Raw genomic sequence first — 13,826 nt, 5'->3', positions numbered from 1 at the left:
AACTCTAAATTCCAAAAATACTTATAAACTAGTTGACATATGCAAAATTGTCAGAAAATTGAAAGAAAATGTTGCCTCTGTTTTGCACCAGTACAAAATCACCTGCCAAACCTGGACTTTGAATTCTGATATGTCCAAATGATATTCTGGGAGAGGCATAAAGGCAATCTATTTTACATAGAGAGTAAAGAAAAAATGTGGCATGTATGGGGATATAATTGAATACAGCAAGAACAGTGAGACATACACAAAACCTTTCTAGTGACCTGATGAATCACAGCAGACCTTCGCTTAAAAATGAAAGTACCACTCAATCCCTTTCCTCCCCATCCTCTAACAAATGTGTTTTTTTCCCTAGGAACGGGTACCTTTTGATGACACTTCCGTAATTCTCACCAAGTCACAGCTGTCCCCCATATCCAAGATTGTGACATATCGTTATAAAAGAACAAAATAGCCTGTTTTTGCCCAATTGACACTTAATAAGTGTACCTGCAGATTCTCAGAATAGCTCTGTAAAATGTTTTTTATAAATAATCCTCTAAATCTACAAACAACATTTTAAAGCAGTATTAAATCCAAAAGCAAAGGTCTACTATATTGCAGCTTACAAAGCTGTGGCCCGTGGGCTGTTCAGAACCATAAAGAAAACAGAGTGACAGAGGGAGGCTGGGCATTGAAATATTCTCTGTGTTCCAGTGTCGGCCCTGTGTTATCTCCATCCACAATATAAGATATGTCCCAACGTGAGGATAGAGAGAGCAGAACATGATCATGTAATGGGTAAGTGATCACCAATGCGAAGAGAGATCCAGGGTTAACTTTTATTGTCATGGCCACTTATTGCCAGGGCAGTGAGGAAGGTTAACTTTCACTGCCCTGATCACCAATGTGGGTGGGTTCGGAGGGGAATGTGTGTTAACGTTCACTGCCACTGATCACTAAACTGGAGGGAATGGGGGGCTATTAGTACTAGCACTAGTGCTAGGGGCTATTATTATGTTCACTGACACCAATGCTGGAGGCTATTATTGCACTCACTGACACAAGTGCTGGAAGATATTACTGCATAAACTGACACCAATGCTGGTGGTCATTACTGCGTCCACTAATACTTTTTCTGGAGGCTTTAATTGCACCCACTGACACAGGTGCTGGGAGATATTACTGCGTAAACTTCGTCCAATAATACTCTTTCGGGGGGCTGTTTTTGCACTCACTGACACCACTGCTAGGGGTTGTTAATGCATCCACTGACACCAATGTTAAAGGTTACTATTGCATCCACTGACAAGTACGTTGGAGGTTATTATTGTGTCCACTAACGCCAATGTAGGGGGTTATTGCACTAACATCTTCAGTGTATATTGTGATACAGCTGCAATATATACAGCAGGTGTTGAGGTGCAAACATGTGCTGCAATTGTGTCGCCCTTGAGGTCCTCTATAGTTTTCTAGTTGAACACCACTGTTCTAATTGCTACATCTGCAGGACAGCTTGTTCTGTTAAAAAAACAACAGACTTACTGGCAGGATCACCTGGTAAACATAAAAGAAAGAAAGCCTAAAAAGAAAAACTAATGCAGCCACCTCAGCTAAGAATTTGGAAGCTGCAATATAATAAATTGTTTGCTTTTAGGTTTAATACGGCTGTAATGGGGTTTCAATTCACATGAAAAGAAAAATAATATACAATATATATATTTTACATACATACACGATATACACATGCATATATATTTTTCCCTCCACAGCTCTGGTCTTGTACAACTTGCTGTGCTCTCAGGCTTTTAAATTATTCAGCTTGATAAATTAGTGAATGCTATTCACAAAGCACCATTGTGTATAAAACCTATTTTTACCTATATTTCTATTTTTTAATCATATTTGTAACTGCAAGCAATATGTGTCCATTACAGATGATCAAAGGAATCTGCATGCCAAGCTAACAGCCTGTCTGGAAAGTGGCCAGAAACAATAGCATATGTAAACCTGTGGCCAGCAAGCGAATGAGTAAAGCCATAAGTTTCACATTACTCCCAGGCAGAAAAAATAAAGAGGTCAAATTCAAGAGCAACCTGAAACTCCTACAACTGCCTGGTGTTTTCCCAGCTATTTAGATCATTTATGGGGTTATCAACCATACTAAAATTGGTTTATCAACTGAGACCAATTTTTTATTCATTTTAGATATTATTCAAAACTTCTTTGCAAACTTTGTCATTTAAAAGAGGTAAAAAATGAATGTATTAAGTGTGGTTCAAATGTAAACAATTACTGTGGCTGGTTAGGATCTCAACTGTAAACTTGCTAGAATACACAAAGGGAAAATACCCAGGATAGGGAAATAAAACACTGCAGCAGTGTTTGCATACAAAAAATGTGCTGGTTTTACTTAAAAATGGATGATATCATGATCTGGGAATCCCACAGATCAAAGCACCTTCAAGTAAAAATATAGAATTTTTTCTCATTTGCAATGCTGTACTACCTGACCTTTATTAAATTCTCTTTACAAATCTAAGTAGACTAAGATTAGCCTAGTGATAACTGCAGATGTAGCTGAAAAGCAAACCACAGTCTGTTGTGCAGGATTGTGTTGTAGGGGAGATCGCCACAAACAAGTTTAAAGTATTCCTGTCACACGACAGGAAAATCTGAACGGAGCATATGAACAAATCTAGAAGAAGAAAAAAGTTACCTTCAGTAAAAGGGTAGGACTAAAGCCTAGCTCACACTGCCATTGAAAGCAGGCATTTCAGGGGCATTTATAACACTCCTCAAACACCTATGCAAATGATACTATGGGAAGTACACAGTGCTGTTCACATTATCAAAACATGAAGCGGTAGCATTGCGTCGCTTCAAAATTGAAGCCTCATGTCGAGTCAAAAGGAGTTTGAAGCCTTTCAAACGCTTCCCATTCAAATCTATGGTGACACTCCTCAAATACACTGGCAGGCATTTGCGGTGCTGTTGTGGAGCATTAAAACATTACAGTTTATTTAGTTTGTGGTTTAAATGCTTGTCAAATTCTTATAAAACACTTCAGAACTGCACATAGAGCGTTTGGGGATTGTTTTTAACACTTGTAAAAAGCCCATAGATTTCTAGAGCACAGTCTCTTGAGGGAAGCAGTCCCATAAAAGTCTATGATGAACCAACATGCAGATGCAGTTGGCGGGTAAAATCACCATTGGTTTGAAGGAGTATAGCGAATAGATTGGGCTCTACCGGTTTTGATTTAAAAATTGCGACAAAGCCTCCTAACAGCGCCCACATCGAAGAACAGAGCCATGTGCCCTCCATTGAAGGCCAGGAGAAATTAGGCATTTAACCAGAAGTCCTTTTCTTGAGGCCTATTTGAATGAATAGATTTTCCAGAAGCTTGAAACCTCCCTAATTGGACTTGCATGGAACGTTGTCAATGGTTACATAAAATTGATAGTACATTTGACAATTTTGGAAAATTTCCAATAGTTTTCATTTCAAAATTAACTGTGAAATTGCATTTCAATTGATTTCCACAACCAAATTATCAAAGTTGTGGTAGAAATTGCTCAAGAACCACCAAAATGCCAGCTGAAAGACCCTTTCAATTCACCACATCACAAGATTTAGGTAACTCAAAACCACGTAACTATCAAAACTGTAAGCACAATGTTGAATGATTAATTCCAACATACAGTAGATATAAAAAGTCTACACACCCCTGTTACAATGTCAGGTTTCTGTGATGTAAAGAAATTGTGACACAGATAACTCATTTCAAAACTTTTTCCACCTTTAATGTAACCTATAAACTGCACAACTCAGTTGAACAACAAACTGAAATCTTTTAGGTGGAGGGAAGTAAAAATTAAAAACTAAAATAATAATATGGTTGTATAAGTGTGCACATCCTTAATTTAATACTTTGTTGAAGCACCTTTTGATTTAATTACAGCTCTCTTTTTGGGTATGAGTCTATCAGCATGGCACATCTTGACTTGGCAATATTTGCCCACTCTTCCTTGCAAAAACACTCCAAATCTTTCAGATTGCGAGGGCATCTCCTGTGCACAGCCCTCTTCAGATCACCCCACAGATTTTCTGTCGGATTCAGGTCTGGGCTCTGGCTGGGCAATTCCAAAACTTTAATCTTCTTCTGGTGAAGCCATTCCTTTGTTGATTTGGATGTCTGCTTTGGGTTGTTGTCATGCTGAAAGATGAAGTTCCTCTTCATGTTCAGCTTTCTAGCAGAAGCCTGAAGGTTTTGTGCCAATATTGACTGGTATTTGGAACTGTTCATAATTCCCTCTACCTTAACTAAGGCCCCAGTTCCAGCTGAAGAAAAACAGCCCCAAAGCATGATGCTGCCACCACCATGCTTCACTGTGGGTATGGTGTTCTTTTGGTGATGTGTAGTGTTGTTTTTGCACCAAACATATCTTTTGGAATTATGACCAAAAAGTTAAACCTTGGTTTCATCAGACCATAACACATTTTCCCACATGCTTTTGGGAGACTTCAGATGTGTTTTTGCAAAATTTAGCCAGGCTTGGATGTTTTTCTTCATAAGAAAAGGCTTCCATCTTGCCACTCTACCCCATAGCCCAGACATATGAAGAATACGGCAGATTGTTGTCACATGTACCACACAGCCAGTACTTGCCAGATATTGCAAATAAAAGGGAGTATCCTCCTGCACTTTATATGGATGTGAACCCTATAATTATAGCTGCTGCCACTCGACTTAAACCAATAAGTGATACATATGCATACATAAATTAGTGAAGCGTAAAAAATAACTAAATAAATTCACACTATAGTGCGATTAATAACTGCATAATAGTGCTCTGTGATAAATGACTCATAAACATAAGTGTATCCTTATAGTGAAATGAATGCACAAACTTAACGTGAATAGTGATAACAACTATACCATGTGTATAAATAATATTCAATCTAAATAATTATTCAATAAATTGCACTCACATGTATTTCCCTAGTACATCAGCCTGTCACCCCATCCCATGGGTGTAATGCATGATGCCTGAGGAAACCAATATGGCCGCTGCTGTACTAGGGAAATACATGTGAGTGCAATTCTTGTTTTGTATTCGTTTTCACATTAAACATTGTTGCACTATGGAAGGATTTTCTTTGTGTCTTATCTATATACTATTGAGTGGAGATGGAGTGGAATGCTGGGGGAGGAGTCTCCATTTACCCTGTGGTCTCTGGATGAGCAGCATACTTGTGAGGATCTGGTATAAAGGAGATTAATAGCCTTTTGGCCCTGTGTGGGTCAGTGTGTGGAGGTGAGCAGGCACTGCTGCCATTTGAGGATTTATGCACTAGAAGTGAAGATCACCTTTTCACACAGTTTTCACTTGCATGGACTTGCTCTTATATATTGATTACTCACGGATGTTTTTTTTATATTTGTGATGCACAGCTGTATGTTAATTTATTGAATAATTATTTAGATTGAATATTATTTATACACATGGTATAGTTGTTATCACTATCCACTTTAAGTTTGTGTATTCATTAAACTATAAGGATACACTTATGTTTATGAGTCATTTATCACAGAGCACTATTATGCAGTTATTAATGGCACTATAGTATGAATTTATTTATTTTAGCGCTTCACTAATTTATGTATGCATACTTGCCAGATATTCCTGCAGCTCCTTTAATTTTGGTGTAGGCCTCTTGGCAGCCTCCCAGACCAGTTTTCTTCTCATCTTTTCATCAATTTTGGAGGGACGTCCAGTTCTTGGTAATGTCACTGTTGCACCATATTTTATCCACTTGATGATCACTGTCTTCACTGTGTTCCATGGTATATCTAATGTCTTAGAAATTCTTTTGTACCCTTCTCCTGACTGATACCTTTTAACAATAAGATCCCTCTGATACTTTGGAACTTCTCTGCACACCATGGCTTTTGCTGTAGGATGCGACTAAGAAAATGTCAGGAAAGACCTACTAGAACAGCTGAACTTTATTTGGGGTTAATCAGAGGCACTTTAAATAATGGCAGGTGTGTACTGACTCCTATTTAACATGATTTTGAATGTGTTTGTTTAATTCTGAACAAAGCTACATCCCCAGTTAAAAGAGGGTGTGCACACTTATGCAACCACATTATTTTAGTTTTTTATGTTTACCCCCCCAAAAAGATTTCAATTTGTTTTTCAATTGAGTTGCACAGTTTATAGGTCACATTAAAAGGTGGAAAAAGGGTTCTGAAATCATTTATCTTTGTCATTTTATTAACATCACAGAAAATCTCTGTGTAGAAAGTGTTGTACCTGTTGGATGAGCTGTGTGGGAACCAAAAGTAGGTCCCAGTGCTAAATAAGGCAGGTTGATGTTCACCTTTGCAACAATCTTGGGGAAACATCTGCCCACACAGCTTGCCTAACAAAGTCTCTGCAAAGATATTCACAAACCTAATGCAATACATGGCTACTGTTTATTATGTTAGGATCTAATAGGTCCAACATATTATAAATCAACTCTAATCCTATGTTGGTTTTGTGTAAGCAAAGCATAACAAGTTCAGTAAATGAAAAGGGAAACCTGACATAGCCCCAGGTAAATCATGCAAACAACTGGATTGTGTTACAATGAACAACAGCTATGAAATGTACACAAACATATATATTTTTTTCTAATTTGCTGATAACAGATTTACAACCGGTTTGTCTGGGTTTAATATTTTGTAATCTGAAGCTAACTTTTATTATGGTTATGTAAACTAAAACAGGTAAAAAGCACACTGCAACTGTAATGAACGGTTCACACTTGTCTAGTTTCTATAGTAAAAAGTATTTGTATAGCGACACAAAAATACACATTTTGTAACTTTATGGCAAAGCATTTTCAAGCTTAAAGTGGTCATAAACTTCAGACATGAAATACGAAAAAAGCATATCCCTCTATAGTGTGTACTTGTCTCAATTAAGAGCACCAAGTGTCATTTCTGTCTGCTGCTTTGTTTCTCTGCTTTCAGCAAGAATAAATTCTTACACGTTTTCCTGACACCAAGAGGAGGAACCTACAGAAGAGCTCTCCTCACTGATGTAGCTTCTCGGGTCACATATAGTACACTGAATATTTTCTTAATTGAAAGAAAGGGGCAGTGAGATCAATACTGACTAATGCAGAAGAATATGTTTAACTACTTGACCTCCAGAAGGCTTTACCCCCTTCATGACCAGGGCATTTTTTGCTATTCAGTACTGCACTGCTCATTTCGTGAGGTCCTAAAATACCAGGATAGTACAAATAGCCCCTCAAATGACCCCTTCTTGGAAAGAACACAGCCAAAAGTCTTTAGTAAGAGGCATGGCGAGTTTTTTGAAGTTGTACATTTTTTTGTCACAATTTTTTTGAAAATTACATTTTAAAAAATGTGAATTTTTTTTTTAACATACTGTCACCAGTGCAGTACAGTGTCATCATATAACTGGTGATCAGAGATACTGACTGGTGACAGTATATAAAAGTAAAAATATTTATAAATAATTCTTTATTCATTTTTTTTTTTACATATGGTCATCAGAGTAGTTGAGTGTTGAGCGACAGTACTACTCTGGGGAGGGTAATTGGGAATTTTTTTTCTAACACTATTATTGCTCATAACAGTGATGATTACTGTTATAAGCAATAGTGTTACTGTCATGAATGGCTTTCATTTATGACTGTTTACTATTGTGATGCTCCAATTGGTCCCAAGTCATCACATGGTACAGGGTGCTGTGATTGGCCCAGGTACCATAGGATCACTTTTGAGCAATCAGCATCACAACAGTAAGCAAAATATCACAAATAAAGCCATTCATGACAGTTTTGCTTATATTGTAATTACGTGATCAGCATGATTGGTCATAGTGATCATGATACCCTGACCGCTCACAGTGGTGGAGTAGCAAGTGCCGTGATCCAAGCAACTAAAATTTTAAAGTGTAAGTTCAGTCAAACACTAACTATACTTAAACCTACTCCCACCCCCATTCTAAGCTTATTCTATCTACTCTGTGAAAGGAAGACAACTTGCATATTTTGAGGGTGCGTTGGTCTGGTCACATGTTCGGGTCCCAGTAGCAGCTTCTGTGTACAGGAGAGACAGTCGACAACGGATGCTCCATAGTAAGCCTATGGCTGACGTCATCACCTAGGCTCTGCAGCCGTTGTCTTCAATCTGTAAATATACAGATTGTTCCTTTACAGGGTAGGCAGAATAGGTTTAGAATGGGGATGGGATGGGGGTGGAATGATATGTTCTGCTCTTCCTTCTCCTGCACTTCCACATTTGGAAGAAATTTTGGTTAATTTGCTTTGGTGAACCCACCAGAAGTTCTCTACCCCTTCTCCCAATTCCTGTCTGCAACCTTCTGGGATACGTAACAGGTCCCAGAAGGCTGCAGGACCATTTACATGCACAGTGGGAAGCTGGCTGTGAAGCTGTAAGGAGTTACAGCTTTCTGCCCACAGTTAACATGGTGGCTCCAGGGACATGAACACCGGCGAAGAACTAGCCCAGGTGAAGACAGTGCTGGATCCTTGGACAATTTTTGTAGCTGCTGACTTTAAATTTTTAAAGTAAACTGAAAGTATAGTAACTATATATTTTGTATTTGACTGAACTTCCACTTTAACCCCTTCACACCGACCTGACACAAAATATGCCACACAGCGCGCTCCCAGCACAAAGACTGGGGTGTCACTGAGAGCCCCAGGTCCCTTTCTAACGATTGGGACTCCCTATTCTGGGTCACATGATCGCTGTGATAGCCTCTGATTGGCTATCACAGTGATCAGTTACTGTATAGCCCGCCCCGCTTGTTTTTTTTTTTCTCTCTCTGAATGGAGGAGAAAGATAGGTTGCATCTTTCTCCCTCCTTGCATAGAGGGAAAAAACCCTGTTTATTAATATTTATTTATTTTTAACAAATAAAAGAAAAAATAAAGAACAAATACCTAGATCAAATTTTTGATCTAGTTCACTGCCAGGGAGAGTGCTTGGGCCAAGGTCAGGGTCAAAGGTCCAGATTTTTTTTTTTTTAATTGGTATCAGTGTCAGTGTGTTTTAGGTAAAAAAACAACAACAAAAAAAACAACAAAATGCTCACTATTGTTTCTGGGCTGTACTGTGGGTACAAACAACAAATAACATACACATATATGGTATCGCTGCGATCATCAAGAGCTGGAAAATGTATTTTCGGTTGTTCTTTGGTGGTAGGTTATGGTAGTAACAAGAAACACACAGCTAAATTAAAAAAAAAAAAAGTTTTTACTATTTTGGGACAGTTTTCCTTTGATAATAAAAAAATCAGGAGATATCCATTACCATTTACCACAAAATGAAAGCCCAATTTATCCTGAAAAAAAAAGAAGGTACAATTCACCTGGATGTACAAAGTAGTTGTGTTGATATGTACAGTTTTACTAACACATGTCAAAGTTGAAAAATTGTGCTTAGGCGTTAAGATTTTTTTACCTTAGGCGTGAAGGGGTTAAGATATCAGGAGATAAATAGAGGTCATTTGAAGATATAAGCAATCAAATTGCAAGCTTTCCTACAGAAGCCAAGCTTGGTCCCTCCCATCAAGCTTGACCTAGACTATCTTTTAATGTGGTGGGCAGGCTAAATAATAATTCTAATAATTTTTATAATATTCATGTTCATCACATGCAGGGATCTTGAGAACACTCTTGCCTTCAGCTAGAGTGTAAGTGCAACATATGCACTTACAGACCTTGATGAGAATCAGGTCTAAAGGAAGGAGGGCACACTGGTCGGAGCCTTACAGTATACTAATTCCTAAAAGAAAGTATAAATGAGCGGTTGCAAAAAGTCAGATGTCCTGAACATTACATAAGAATACCTAAGCCATTGCTGAAAAGGGGGGGGACCTAAATTCATATAGTGCTGTACATATACAACTAACCTAAAATATTAAAACTGGAACTCCGGCCCAAAAAATGTTTTTTACGATTGCAAACACTGGAAATGAATCACAACCAGTCACTTTTTTTCTCATCACCTCCTGTTTTCCTAATCAGGGAAACATCCCCTCACTTTTTGTTAAGTAACAGAGACAGAAAATTAGGGAAAATCTTACCAACGGAGAACACAGGAGTTAAAACTTGAACAAGGTTTTCTATCCAGCTAAATAGTAAACTGTGATTGTTTGTCCAAACTGCAGATATTTTACCCACATGTCTAGTCCCAATGAAACCTGACAAATTCTATAGAGAAAAAAAAAAAAATAAATGTTTTGCAGAAGTCCCAATGTAATATTTTCAGAATGGGATTTCTTCACATAACCCCTTTATCTACTCTCATAGTTACAGTGTCAGCTTGAGACATGTTAATCTTAACAATGCAATATCAGGTAGCAATCAGTGTATATGTATGACATCACTGGGGGGGCAGTATGATGACATTATGGGCCGGGCCAAGTCTGCGTCTGCTACAGAGTACAAAAAAAAAAAGGAACAGGAGAAGACACAAGAGAGTATAACACTGATCTTTGGAAGGTGGGACTTTTATTCATTTTTTTAGTTCAGTGACAGAATTGCTTTATCGTAGGATACTTCATGTTTAATAATCCATAGCATTTGGCCAACATGTAACATTAGATTCAAACACATTTTTTCACTTAATAATGTTTTGTCACATTACAAAGTTCAATAGTAATTGACATACAGTACTGAAATGCTTACAAATGAAATGTACAGGACATTAAACTGAAAATTCTCAAAGAAAATAGAAAAATAGATTACAATAATAAAAGGTCCAATGAGCCTTCGCTCACTATAGAAATATGCTCAGCTCCTGACCAAGACTGTTGTTTTAAAGAAAGGCAGGCAAGAAGCCTGCTCCCCACAATTACCCGATCTCTGGACCATTGCACAAATTTTTGTGGTCACATTCAGTCCAACAGCACAGTTAGGAAAACAGAAACTCAGCAAAGAGGAAATTCACTTTCATCCAAACCCTTACAGAAATAATTACAGTAAAAGATGTATCTCACCTCACCAACAATTTTAAAGAGACATTAAGGCCTCTTGTACACAGGCACTTGAGCCCATGCAACACAAATTCCAGTACTTTTCTCCCGCCCATAGACATGATTAACTGTGCATGGTAGTACTTGGGTATACCGCAATCATTGGGTAAACAAGAGTATACCGTATAGGCATGTTTAAAAAATAGAATAATTTTCCCCATCCACCACCACGAAGTTGTGGAAAGAGATGGGCAGCGGTCACAACATGACATGAGATTTTTAAAGTAAACTTCAAAAGAGGTTTTGTGTTTTAATAGTTATTTTTGACAAAGCTTTTTAAAGTAAGCTTTGTCAAAAATAACTATTAAAACACAAAATATACAGCGCAATCCAAGAGTTACATGAGCAATTCCCTCTATAACAAAACCTGATTAAAACCTAAACAGTAAAAAATAGAATAACTGAATTCTTAACTGTCCATGACAATTAACAGAGTTCATATTGAACTTATGGCACAAAGCAGGCAGCTCCACCAAGAGACTGGAATAAATCTGTGCAAAGACAATAGGGAATACAAGAGAGCGCCACCAAGTGTAGTATTAGAAGCAATTTTAATAGGACAGCCAAGTATTCACTCATATCAATCAAGGGCGATTGAATGAACAAATAGAATCAATGGAGGGATCGTCCGCACACCAGAGATAGATGTCAACAGGGGTCAGCAGCACAAATGGAAGATCTTTGTAGCCGCACTTCAGCTGGAGTAGACGGGTATCAGGAACCACTGTGGAATGCGAAACCGGAAGGGACGTCAGGCCGAGGGAGTGTCCGTAGCCTAAGTAACACGTTTCGGAGTGCCAATCAGCTCCTTTGTTAAACCTGATAGGCTGTAGAGGGCGATGCTATTATTTATAGGTGCAGAGGAGCTTGTGGGAGGGGTGATCCATTCACATCAATAAACACTCATAACAAACTAATTCAGAATAAAAGGCAAATTAAAATTAACCAGTTTAACGTGCAGATTAGCAACATAACATACAATAATCTTGTGACTTAATGATATTCTTTATCATTTTTTGGGGTCTTTTTTTAAGGATATATACAGTCAGGTCCATAAATATTGGGACATCGACACAATTCTAACATTTTTGGCTCTATACACCACCACAATGGATTTGAAATGAAACAAACAAGATGTGCTTTAACTGCAGACTGTCAGCTTTAATTTGAGGGTATTTTCATCCAAATCAGGTGAACGGTGTAGGAATTACAACAGTTTGCATATGTGCCTCCCACTTGTTAAGGGACCAAAAGTAATGGGACAATTGGCTTCTCAGCTGTTCCATGGCCAGGTGTGTGTTATTCCCTCATTATCCCAAATAGTCCCTAACTTACATTCATACATACTCATACTGTACATACTAGGGACAATTTAGGCAGGAGCCAATTAACCTAGCAGCATGTCTTTGGAGTGTGGGAGGAAACCAGAGCACCTCAAGGAAACCCACGCAGGCACAGGGAGAACATGCAAACTCCAGGCAGGAGGTGCCGTGGCTGGGATATGAACCAACAACACTAGTACTGCCAGGCAGAAGTGCTAACCATTTAGCCACTGTGCTGCCCCATATGTCTCACAATTTTTTCTTCCTGTACTTCTTTCTTAGCTGTCATCTAACGGGACACATGTATCCTCATTTCTGGATTACATATCCTTAATGATAACCTTTTGTATATATGTGACAAGATTATTGTATTTTATGTTGCTAATCTGCACTTTAAACTGGTTAATTTTAATTTGCCTTTCATTCTAAATTAGTCTGTTACGAATATTTATACATTGATTTATCGATTTTTGTATGGGTCTTGTGGGGCTGCTGCGAGACTTCCGCTTTCCCTCTAGTGCTGGGACCACTTGCCCCTCCCACAGGCTCCTCTGCACCTATAAATATCAGCATCGCCCTCTACAGCCTACCAGGTTTGACAAAGGAGCTTATTGGCGCTCCAAAACGCATTACTTAGGCTACAGACAGTCCCCCAGCCTGACATCACTTTCGGTTTCACGTTGGTTCCAGATGTCCGTCTATTCCAGCTGAAGTACGGCTGCCTGGCTCTCCTATCTGTACTGCTGACCACTGCTGACATCCATCTCTGGTTTGCGGACAATCCCACCATTGATGCTAGTTGTTCATACAAGCGCTCTGTTTGCAGATTGATGTGAGTGAATACTCAGCTGTCCTATTAACGTTGCTTCTAATACTGCACTTACACACGATCTTTCTGTAGGGGTCCCTCAAGGTTCGGTCCCTGGACCCCTTCTCTTCTACATTTACACCTCCTCCCTTGGTCACTTGAAAAACTCCCATGACTTTAAGTACCATCTCTATGCTGATGACACACAAATCTATCTTTCTACTCCTCACCTCACCCCTTCAGTCTCCTCTCGCATTACTAACCTACTAAGTGACATATCAGCATGGATGTCACTCCACTTCCTCAAACTAAATCTTTCTAAAACGGAGCTCATAATATTACCTCCAGCCCGTGCCCCCTCGTCTGACTTCTCCATCAAGATCAATAATACAACCATTAGTCCCTCCACTCATGCCAGGGTACTAGGTGTAATCCTAGACTCCCATCTGTCCTTTCAGCCCCAAATCCAATCACTGTCCAAATCTTGTACACTTCACCTCCGCAACATCTCCAAGATACGCTCGTTTCTAACCTACCTAATCGCAAGCTATCCCCTCTTCAGTCTATCATGAATGCTGCTGCCAGACTCATCCACCTTACCTACCATTCCATATATGC

The 13,826-nt window shown here is 38.7% G+C and overlaps 1 protein-coding gene across 4 annotated transcripts in view; it reads right to left on the bottom strand.

Moving 5' to 3' along the window:
• PTPN13 (protein tyrosine phosphatase non-receptor type 13) overlaps positions 1-13,826 on the bottom strand; it is a 375,298-nt gene that overhangs the window by 272,488 nt on the left and 88,984 nt on the right. The gene's annotated exons all lie outside the window — the stretch shown is intronic.

This window comes from Staurois parvus, unplaced genomic scaffold (genome assembly GCF_062004578.1).
Source record: "Staurois parvus isolate SC_StPar_1 unplaced genomic scaffold, SC_StPar_1.0 ptg000091l, whole genome shotgun sequence".
Lineage (NCBI taxonomy): Eukaryota > Metazoa > Chordata > Amphibia > Anura > Ranidae > Staurois > Staurois parvus.
This window is presented reverse-complemented; position numbering and strand designations above follow the sequence as displayed.